This window comes from Lolium perenne, chromosome 4, assembly GCF_019359855.2.
Source record: "Lolium perenne isolate Kyuss_39 chromosome 4, Kyuss_2.0, whole genome shotgun sequence".
Lineage (NCBI taxonomy): Eukaryota > Viridiplantae > Streptophyta > Magnoliopsida > Poales > Poaceae > Lolium > Lolium perenne.
In genome coordinates, this window is record NC_067247.2 from 10,097,550 (window position 1) to 10,106,154 (window position 8,605).

Here is an 8,605-nt window from a genome sequence, read left to right on the forward strand (position 1 = left end):
CGTCGCCGCTGGCACACCTTGAAAGGTAGATGTGAAGCGGAACTCGGTGCGAAGATGGATCCTGTAGCAACGGAAATCGCGCGTGGGGCCGGCGGCGCAGAGGCAAAAGTCACTTGAATGTGCCATTCATCATCCCTAAAGAGTACAAATTGAAATTATTTGTCTAATATGTTTAGTACTTTAATTAGCTACACTTCCTGTTCGTAATCGCAAGGATATGTGTTGGCCAGCTGGCTGAGGTTTAGGCTGCATCAGGCTGACTTTGGGACCGGGCCGCTTTCCGCGCTCATCAAGCCAAAGATGCATAAAGAGGGGTTGATTATCTTAGACTACTCATAATTGGTAATGGGAGTAACCTGGTAGTAACATCATACATTTTAAAATATTTTGATGATATGGCATAATAATAAATGAATAAAAAGAGTGAGGTGGTAACTAGCTATGTTATCATAACATCACACTACAATATAATAAATAACACAGCGCATGAAACCATATACTAGTTAATATCCACTATGGATGTTCTAACATAAACTAATGTTACTAATCTAAATTACTCCCCACTATGACCAGTCTTAGTGCCATCGCTAATGGTAGAGGGCACGATCGACATCATTATGACCATATCGATGGATCACGTCACGGCGTTCAACGAGATTTGCTACTCCTTGGACGATGGAAGCGAGAAATCGCTATTGAAGAGATTTCTAATTCTACTAGTTCTGTGCTTCCAATCTCACGGGATTCATTCAACTTATCTTGCCAGGTACAATTTTTTCTCCCAACGAGGATGTAAGAAAGCATGATATCATATTCTTATATTCTGGTCATACTTTTTCTACGAAAAGTCGCTAGGTGCACTAGTAGAAAAAGAGGCTTCCGTCCACCCTCATTAGTCCCGGAAATATTCGAACCGCGACTAAAGGGGACTTTAGTCGCGGTTCGGGAGACGACCCGCGACTAATGCTCCATCCGCGACGAAAGGGTACCCCTTTAGTCGCGGTTGGTAACACCAACCGGGACTAAAGGGCTATGGAGGGATGCGGCCGGCGGAAAAACCTTTAGTCGCGGTTGGGGACATCAACCGCGACTACAGGGTACCCCTTTAGTCGCGGTTGGTGTCCCCCAACCGCGACAAAAAGTTTTTCCGAGTTTTTTTTACTCACACGCACCCCTGCACCCCCCCCCGTGGATCTCCTTTTTTTGGTTTGTAAAATACAAAAGAAAATGATAGAAAATTCAAAAAAAAAATTGTTTTCAGATTCTTGTATGTTATGCAACCTACTATTCGGAGAAATTAAGAAATTCGAATTTCCACTTTTTTTTGCAAAAAAAGTTAAAAAAATGGTAAAACCGCAATAACTTTTGCATACGACGTCAGAAAAAAACGTATAATATATCAAAAAAATCCTGGGAAAAAGTTACATCCGAAGAGGAGCAGAAGGCCTCAGGACTGCGTCATGAACCAAGCAAGACACCCCATGGCATGACCTCGACTCCAAGACAACCGGACCAACATACATCCCCTCATAAATGCCTAGAGAGTCGGATGGACTCGGGGAAGACGCCAAGGAGGAAGTGCCGCCATGCCGTACATTGAGCCCCTAAAGCGCAAGCTCAGGGTAGCAGCCAACACCGTAGCGCATCAATGCCCGCAGACTCCAAATGTCGCATCGGCCACTCCTAATGTCCAAGATGACGTCTTCAAAAGATGACGACATCGTGGTGCCGCCGCCGCCGGTCTGATCGCCGTACATATGGTTTCCCTTCAAGAAGTCCATGAACACGCCTTCAAGAAGGAAACGGCGCCCGCAGGCGTCGCCATGCTCTTCTTGGACTCCGCCTAGCCGGGATTTCGCCCCAGCCGAACACCATGACCACAAGACTGCACGAAGAAGGACTGGAGATGAAAGGGCAAAGATGATAGCTACTGGTTTGCGCCACTACCGTCGAGAGGAGAGGAAACACCGATGTAGGAGAAGGGCGCCGCCCACCACCGGCACCACCATGGCCACCGAAGCCTAGAGCGCCGCCGCCCGCACCACCTCGGTGCCAGCCAGCCGTAGCGGCCATGGGCAACCAACGCCAACACTCCACATGCGTGCAGCCGCCGCTAGAAATGTCGCCCGCCCAAGCCCAACTCGGCCCAAGCCGGCTTGGAGCTCACTGCCGCCCTGCAGGAGCGCCTTCGATAAGAGGCGGCTGAGCCAGGTTGTCGTCGTCGACCGCGCACACCGTCGGGAACCTGCAGCACCTCACTGTCGGGCCACGCGCCGTCACCGCCCGAAACTGACGCCGCCGTGTACGCGCTCGGAGAGGTTCCTGCCGCCGCCGTCGCTGCCCGGTTGTTGAAATGTAAATCTTGATGGCCAGATCTGCTTTATATTATTTAAAGGCATTATATTCGTCATCACCCACTCCCTGAACACATCCAAACAAAACTTTCATGGGTTAAGACCACTTTACATAGAATAGTCGGAAAGACAAGGGTTAATGTTCTCCAAAGTAACTCACCAACTCCGAAAAATACAAAATACAAGACTAATCCGACCCCCGACCCCAACCCCAACCCCAACATATAGATTTACGTTTCAACAACCAAAATCAAACAACCTGCAGCACTTCACGGACGGTCAGGACAGATAATGATTTTTTAAAGATAGAAACATATAGTAGTCCAAAAAGTTATAGTCCATGTGGACGCGAATTTTTTACTCAAGGGTGCTATATACCCCCCAGAAACTTCAAAAATTGTGGTAATTCCAAATGTTTAAAAAAAATCAGAATTCTCCCTGAAAACGAAAGATGATCAAGTATTATATTCGTATAAAAATATTTGGCTCGAAATGATGCCCATGATATCCTGGGGAAAAAAGATAAATTTATGACTAATATAGCGTGAATAGTACATGGACATTGGACTTGTTTGATTTTGTCTTTTCTACCCAGATACCATGAGAATCATTTCAAGCCAAACATTTTTATACGCGTATAATATTTATCATTTTTGGTTCTTAAAAAAAATTGGATTTTTTGCCCTTTTAAAAATTACTATATATTTTTTAGAATGTCATGGGTGCTTGCTACCCATGAACATGGATGCATTTCTATTGTTCATATACTCATAATACATACTCCTTTCATCTATAATAAATGTCTCGACTTCACTAAAATTTAGATCTATCTGAAACCATTTTAACATGTAGGTACATCTTAATTTATCAAAGTTAAGATATCTTTTTATAACCTGAGGGAGTAATATTTTAGCTGCCTGCTCTCCCTGCAAGAACAGCAAAGAAAAATGGCCCAATCTAAACAAAGAGAAATGATCTCCGCATGGGTACTTAATTATTAGCCTACGACAGGGGACGCGCTGGCTGTTGCATCAACCTGCACTACGCCATGATTCGTCACCTTACTTTGTATCTAGTCAATTTTAATACGTTCGGTTCACTCATTTTAATTTATATGTAGTCTACTTTCAAATATTTAAAGTGTCTTATATTAACAGACAGATGAGTAGAGTTTTATAATTTAATATCTACAAGATAACGTGGGGGTTTTCCTCAAGGTACGTACTCTGACCTGAACAAGATACAGTACATACTCTGACCTGAACAAATCCCGGTCAGCGTAAGCATAGGTAGAGGCTAGCTACAATTGATGGAGATTACGAGCCGCATGATGCTGAAGCCGGTCTACTCCGCCGCGCACCCTCTCGCCGGGAGAAGGTCCCCCGACCGTCTTCGACCGCGCCGCCTCGGACAAGTTTGTCTCGGCCGTGCGCGTGTACCCTGCGCCGGCACCGTCCAACGATGCGCTCAAGGAGGGACTACTCAGGGCTGTCGCGCTGTACTCACACTTCGCGGGGCGCCTCGCCGTCGACGGTCACGGCCGGCCTCAGGCGTGGCGTCGGTCACTCGCAGGAGGCATACCGGGGAGGGGAGGCAGGAGATGTAGCGATGCGGGTTACTCGCTCAAAAGAAAAGAAAGGAAAAAAGAAAAGAAATTACAGCCTGGCTCCACCACGCGCGTCCGCTGGCAACTCAATCTTTCATTCGCGTCTTCTCACGCGCACCTGTGTGGCTGTGTCTGCTTTCCTTAATTTAACCACGCAGCGGCCACTGTTTTATCTCAACGCCACACTGCCCAGTACTTAAATTTACATCTGCTCGGTTCCAGCAGAACTCCGGTACTAGTATTTTTCTTTTGGAGGACATTTACAAGATGGACCGCATACCAAAAACATAAACAACAAAACCTCGGCAATCCATTCCTTCATGATATGCGTATACAACAAAACAATTCATGCCCGTATTACATATACTTCTTCGCAGCTACAGCCCGGGATCCAGATATCGACACCCTAGTACCAGACCAAGGCGCAGCATGCAAACTAAAAGATTGCAGCTGAATCGGTACTGCACCCTGCAAGCTGGCTACTCACTCATGTTCTTGCATCTCACGTTACTTGCTGATGGTGATCAGCCTGTCTCCCACAGATGCCGTATGCGTCGTCGTCGTCGTCGTCCTTGGTATGGCTGCTGCACCAGCACCTGTCACAAACAAGAACAGCAGCAGCAGCCGAGTTTTCACTTGCCTAGACACTCAACAAATACAACCTGTCACGCTTCTTGGAATTCAGCATATATACACAACATTCCTTGCATAACAACAGCAAGCTAGTATTTTCCTCAAACATATAGATTAGTACATCTTTACATCTCAACTAGTACGAGAAAGGGGTATAAAGGGTTATTTCAAATACAATCATGTCCACATTACTCAAATTATTTCCAGATGAATACACGCAGGTGGGAATCGCTTGCGAAAAAGGCCAGTGCAATTAGTGTCCAACTGAACTGGACCATTCCTTTCGTAACCAGCAAACTAATTCCCAGAACAGAACAAGACCTGACCATCTTCATGTTTGTATCATTGCTAGAACTGAATACCACGGTTGCAATAAAACAGCAGAGCATGAAGAAGAGGCCAGAGCAAACCTACACAAAGCTGTCAATCCAGAACAGCTGGAGGGTGTAGCGATTGACCATCACCAGCAAGTTGTGGTGGCTGCGCAGGCTGCCGAGCAGCCTTGAATCCATCTAACGTCGACCCAGCTTGACACCTTCGTGTCAAATTAGATCACAGTCTGCATGCAGAATTATGGTTAAGTTCATCGGTTTAGAATAAATAAGCTTGTTTAATTGAACTGAAGAAAAATGAATATACATCTCAATCTGTGGCCAACTACAAGTAAGAAGAACTCACGTAGGAGGAATTAAAGCATGTATAGTGCTGCTACATGAGCTGAATCCGCTGGAATCAACTAAGAATAAGAAAACCCATCATCTACTGTAGGTGACTTGTCCAATTAAAGCGATGGATTCTTGCACGATACTACTACAACGCGTGAGTATTGCAGCACACGGGTGTGCAGCTGATTGCAAATAATCATTTTCTACAAATCGGAACAGCATCGCATTTGCTAAAACAGGCCATGCGCAAGCCGCCGCTGCTCAGCAAGTGTTGGGCGGGCGGGCGTCCAAATTAACAGAGGAACGAAGTGAAAGTTTCGACCTTTGCTAGGAAAAATATCCTTTGGGGGGGCTTCGGATGCGGAGCCACAACTGGCTCCTGCCAAGATTGCCGCCTTCGGGGACATCAGCGCGCGGCAGAGGAGGCCGGTGAGCGACGGCTGCCGGAATCGGCGGGCCTGCGCGCCATCGTCGGAGTGCGGCACCGCACCGTACCTCCCTCGGCCAAGCTGCGCGAACCGGTCCGGCCAGCTCGACGGAGCCGCGCGCATGGATGCACGCGGGCGCCGGCGAGCAAGCCGGCCGCGCCGCCATGATCTGTGAGGCGCCGGCGGTCGATCTGATGCGATAGGGGAGGGAAGAGGGGCCGACGGCGTTCGATCTGGGAGGAGTTTCGGTCGGTGGCTGGGAGGGATCAATAGAGCGGCTCACCGCAAAACGGGCCTTGGGCATGCTGGTCAAAACCGCACGGCCCTCCCAATTCTAAAAGGAAATTGTTAGACAAAATCCAGCGCGCGAAATATTTATTTCGCGTTGCACAGCGCGGGAAAATCCACTTGTTTGGCTTGGATTAGCTGTACGTATATATCTCCCATTCTTCTTCTACCTCCATTCAAATGAACAAGTCTTATAAATATAGTCAAAACTTACTATAGTTTGACCAAATGCGATGAAGAAAAAACATAAACATCTACAGCATGAAATAAATAGATTATGATATTTTACAGTGAATCTACGAATATTGATTTCGTATCATCAATGTTCATATCTTTATCTAGAAATTTGGCCAAACTTAGAGAATGTTGACTTTTCATTAAATTTATAATCCGTATTCATTGAAAGGGAGGGAGTAATATATAATTTCATTTGGTAGAGGGAAATAACATTAGTATATGTCCCTAAAAAGTCATGTAGGAAATATTTTCATTTGGTAGAGAGAAATTAATAATGTAGTATATGTCCCACAAAAAAGAAAGACACATAGCAAATATTTCTCTCTCCCTTGTAGCATCGGGAACTACACAGACCTCAGTTTATTTCTCCTGAAAAAGTCAAGGAATCGGGATGATTGAGGGTGCCTTTGTGTCTTGCCACCGTGAATAATGGTCAAACAATGGATCGGGTAGAAGGCGCTCAGTTGAGGTAGTACCATGACAGCGCCATAAGGCGCGGGCCACTTAATTAGCGCATGGTAAACACGATGAATTGGTGGAACAAAACTTTTCTATAAGTTACATGAGATACATAGGAGGAGGTTGGTGCCAAGAATTGTACTCGTCTTACCGAGTGCGATTGGCTTAAGCAAATAATTTTTGAATCGAGCTTGGTCATAGGCATTGTCGAGATAGTGGCACTCTTGAGTTGGTTAGATGTATTCTATCGGATAGCAGCAAGCCGCTAATGTTCAGTGTTGTCCGCGTTAGTGAATAACACGATGAGAACAAGTCTGATAACACGACGAGGGCGCAGCCGGCGCCGCAGCTCGCTAGAAAAATATTGCGACCCTTCGAAATCAACGTTTCTTGAAAAGTATTTTAGAACTATTCAGTCCAATCTTTTATCAAATTTAAATGAGTGTTAACTATGTTTAAATTTTACATAGAAGGTAGTTCTAAATTTTTGAGATAGTTATATTTTCCTAGATCATCGAGATTCGGTCAAAATGTGGTTGAAACCGTGTACCCTGGCTAGCAGTGGCGGAGCATGACAGAAAAGGAAGGGTGGGCCGGTCAGTAGAGATTGGGCCATTTGTGTGCTATTTACTGCTAGTGGGCTAAATTTATAACAAAATATAAGAGAAAGCTGGCAGAAAAGGGTGGGCCACGGCCCAGTATGGCCCACCCGTAGCGCCGCCCCTGCTGGCTAGTACAACTCAGGCTAGTCTAAGTTATCTTCATAGTGGATAGAAACTTATATCTGGTGTCATTCATTGTGTCATTATTTATGTTGTAGACTCATCTTGCATTGGAGTGTGTGATGTTATGATAATATAGCTAGTTACCACCTCACACTCTTTTTTTTAGAAACACAGTACAAACGCTGACTCTCACATACACGCGCATACACCCACCCCTATAAACGCGCGCGCACACACCCTACCCCTATGAGCACCTCCGGAAGACTGAGCCCTCTCTCTTCATTTATTGGCATGCCATATCACCAAAACGTCTTAAGTTGTGTAATATTACTAGCTATATTACTCCCACTATGAGTAGTCTCACTAGCTAAGCATGAAGAGGTGAAGACGCACACGCCTATAGCTAGTATTCGATGTGGGCATGCATCACCCACGTCCATATCAGCTGCTCATATTGTCATATATATGGATGGATCGTATTCTACACTTTGACTAGCAAGTAATGTAGCTATATATTACTACAGTATGATACTACCCCTTTGCATCGATCAGTTCATTTGTGAGGGTTTCTTTTAATTATAAGCAAAATGCACAACTGGACCAAAAGAAAATGTTTAACACATGGTTTTGTGATTTCAATTATTTCTTCCAAAATAGTTACTATTTAGAAACGACCCAAAGAAGAGGAAAATATAATTGGTATAGAGTAAAAAGTAGACGTGAAACATTGAGATGGTGTCCCAGACTCCCAGTAGACTAGCTACTAGCTAGTTCAGTTAGTTTCGTAGCTAGTTGGAGCCGTATGTTTGGTTAACTTACATGTACGTGTGTTGGGTAAGTAAGTTTGACTTATCATCTCCAAACGTGAGTCATTGTGGTTGGCTATGCGAGTGTGTGTATATGTAAGTTTGACTTATCTCCAAACGTGAGTCATTGTGTATATAAGAGGCAAGAGATTGCACCTTGAGAAGAAACAAATATAGGAAAAAAACAAAGGCCCCAACATACGATGTGTTTGTCAACTTTGAAGTGATGGACCCCTTGGCCGAAATCAAGGCATCCCCACGGGTGGTGATGTCGAGAACGACGAGAAGAGATAACTAGTTCGATACATGCATTATCGTGGCCGTCTAGCCCGAGAGGTGTTTTGCCGCGGCCATAAATCGGTGAGAAGTTGTCGCGTCTAATGACGTTCAGATTTGGTTTTACG

At 45.3% G+C, this 8,605-nt stretch overlaps 1 long non-coding RNA gene across 1 annotated transcript; it reads right to left on the minus strand.

Moving 5' to 3' along the window:
• Window positions 1-4,250: 4,250 nt before the first annotated feature.
• LOC127291746 (uncharacterized) lies at window positions 4,251-5,975 on the minus strand. Its single transcript, XR_007844705.2, has 2 exons — window positions 5,581-5,975; window positions 4,251-5,152 (listed from the first exon to the last, which is right to left on the minus strand). It is a non-coding gene; the product is annotated as an uncharacterized lncRNA (long non-coding RNA).
• Window positions 5,976-8,605: the final 2,630 nt, after the last annotated feature.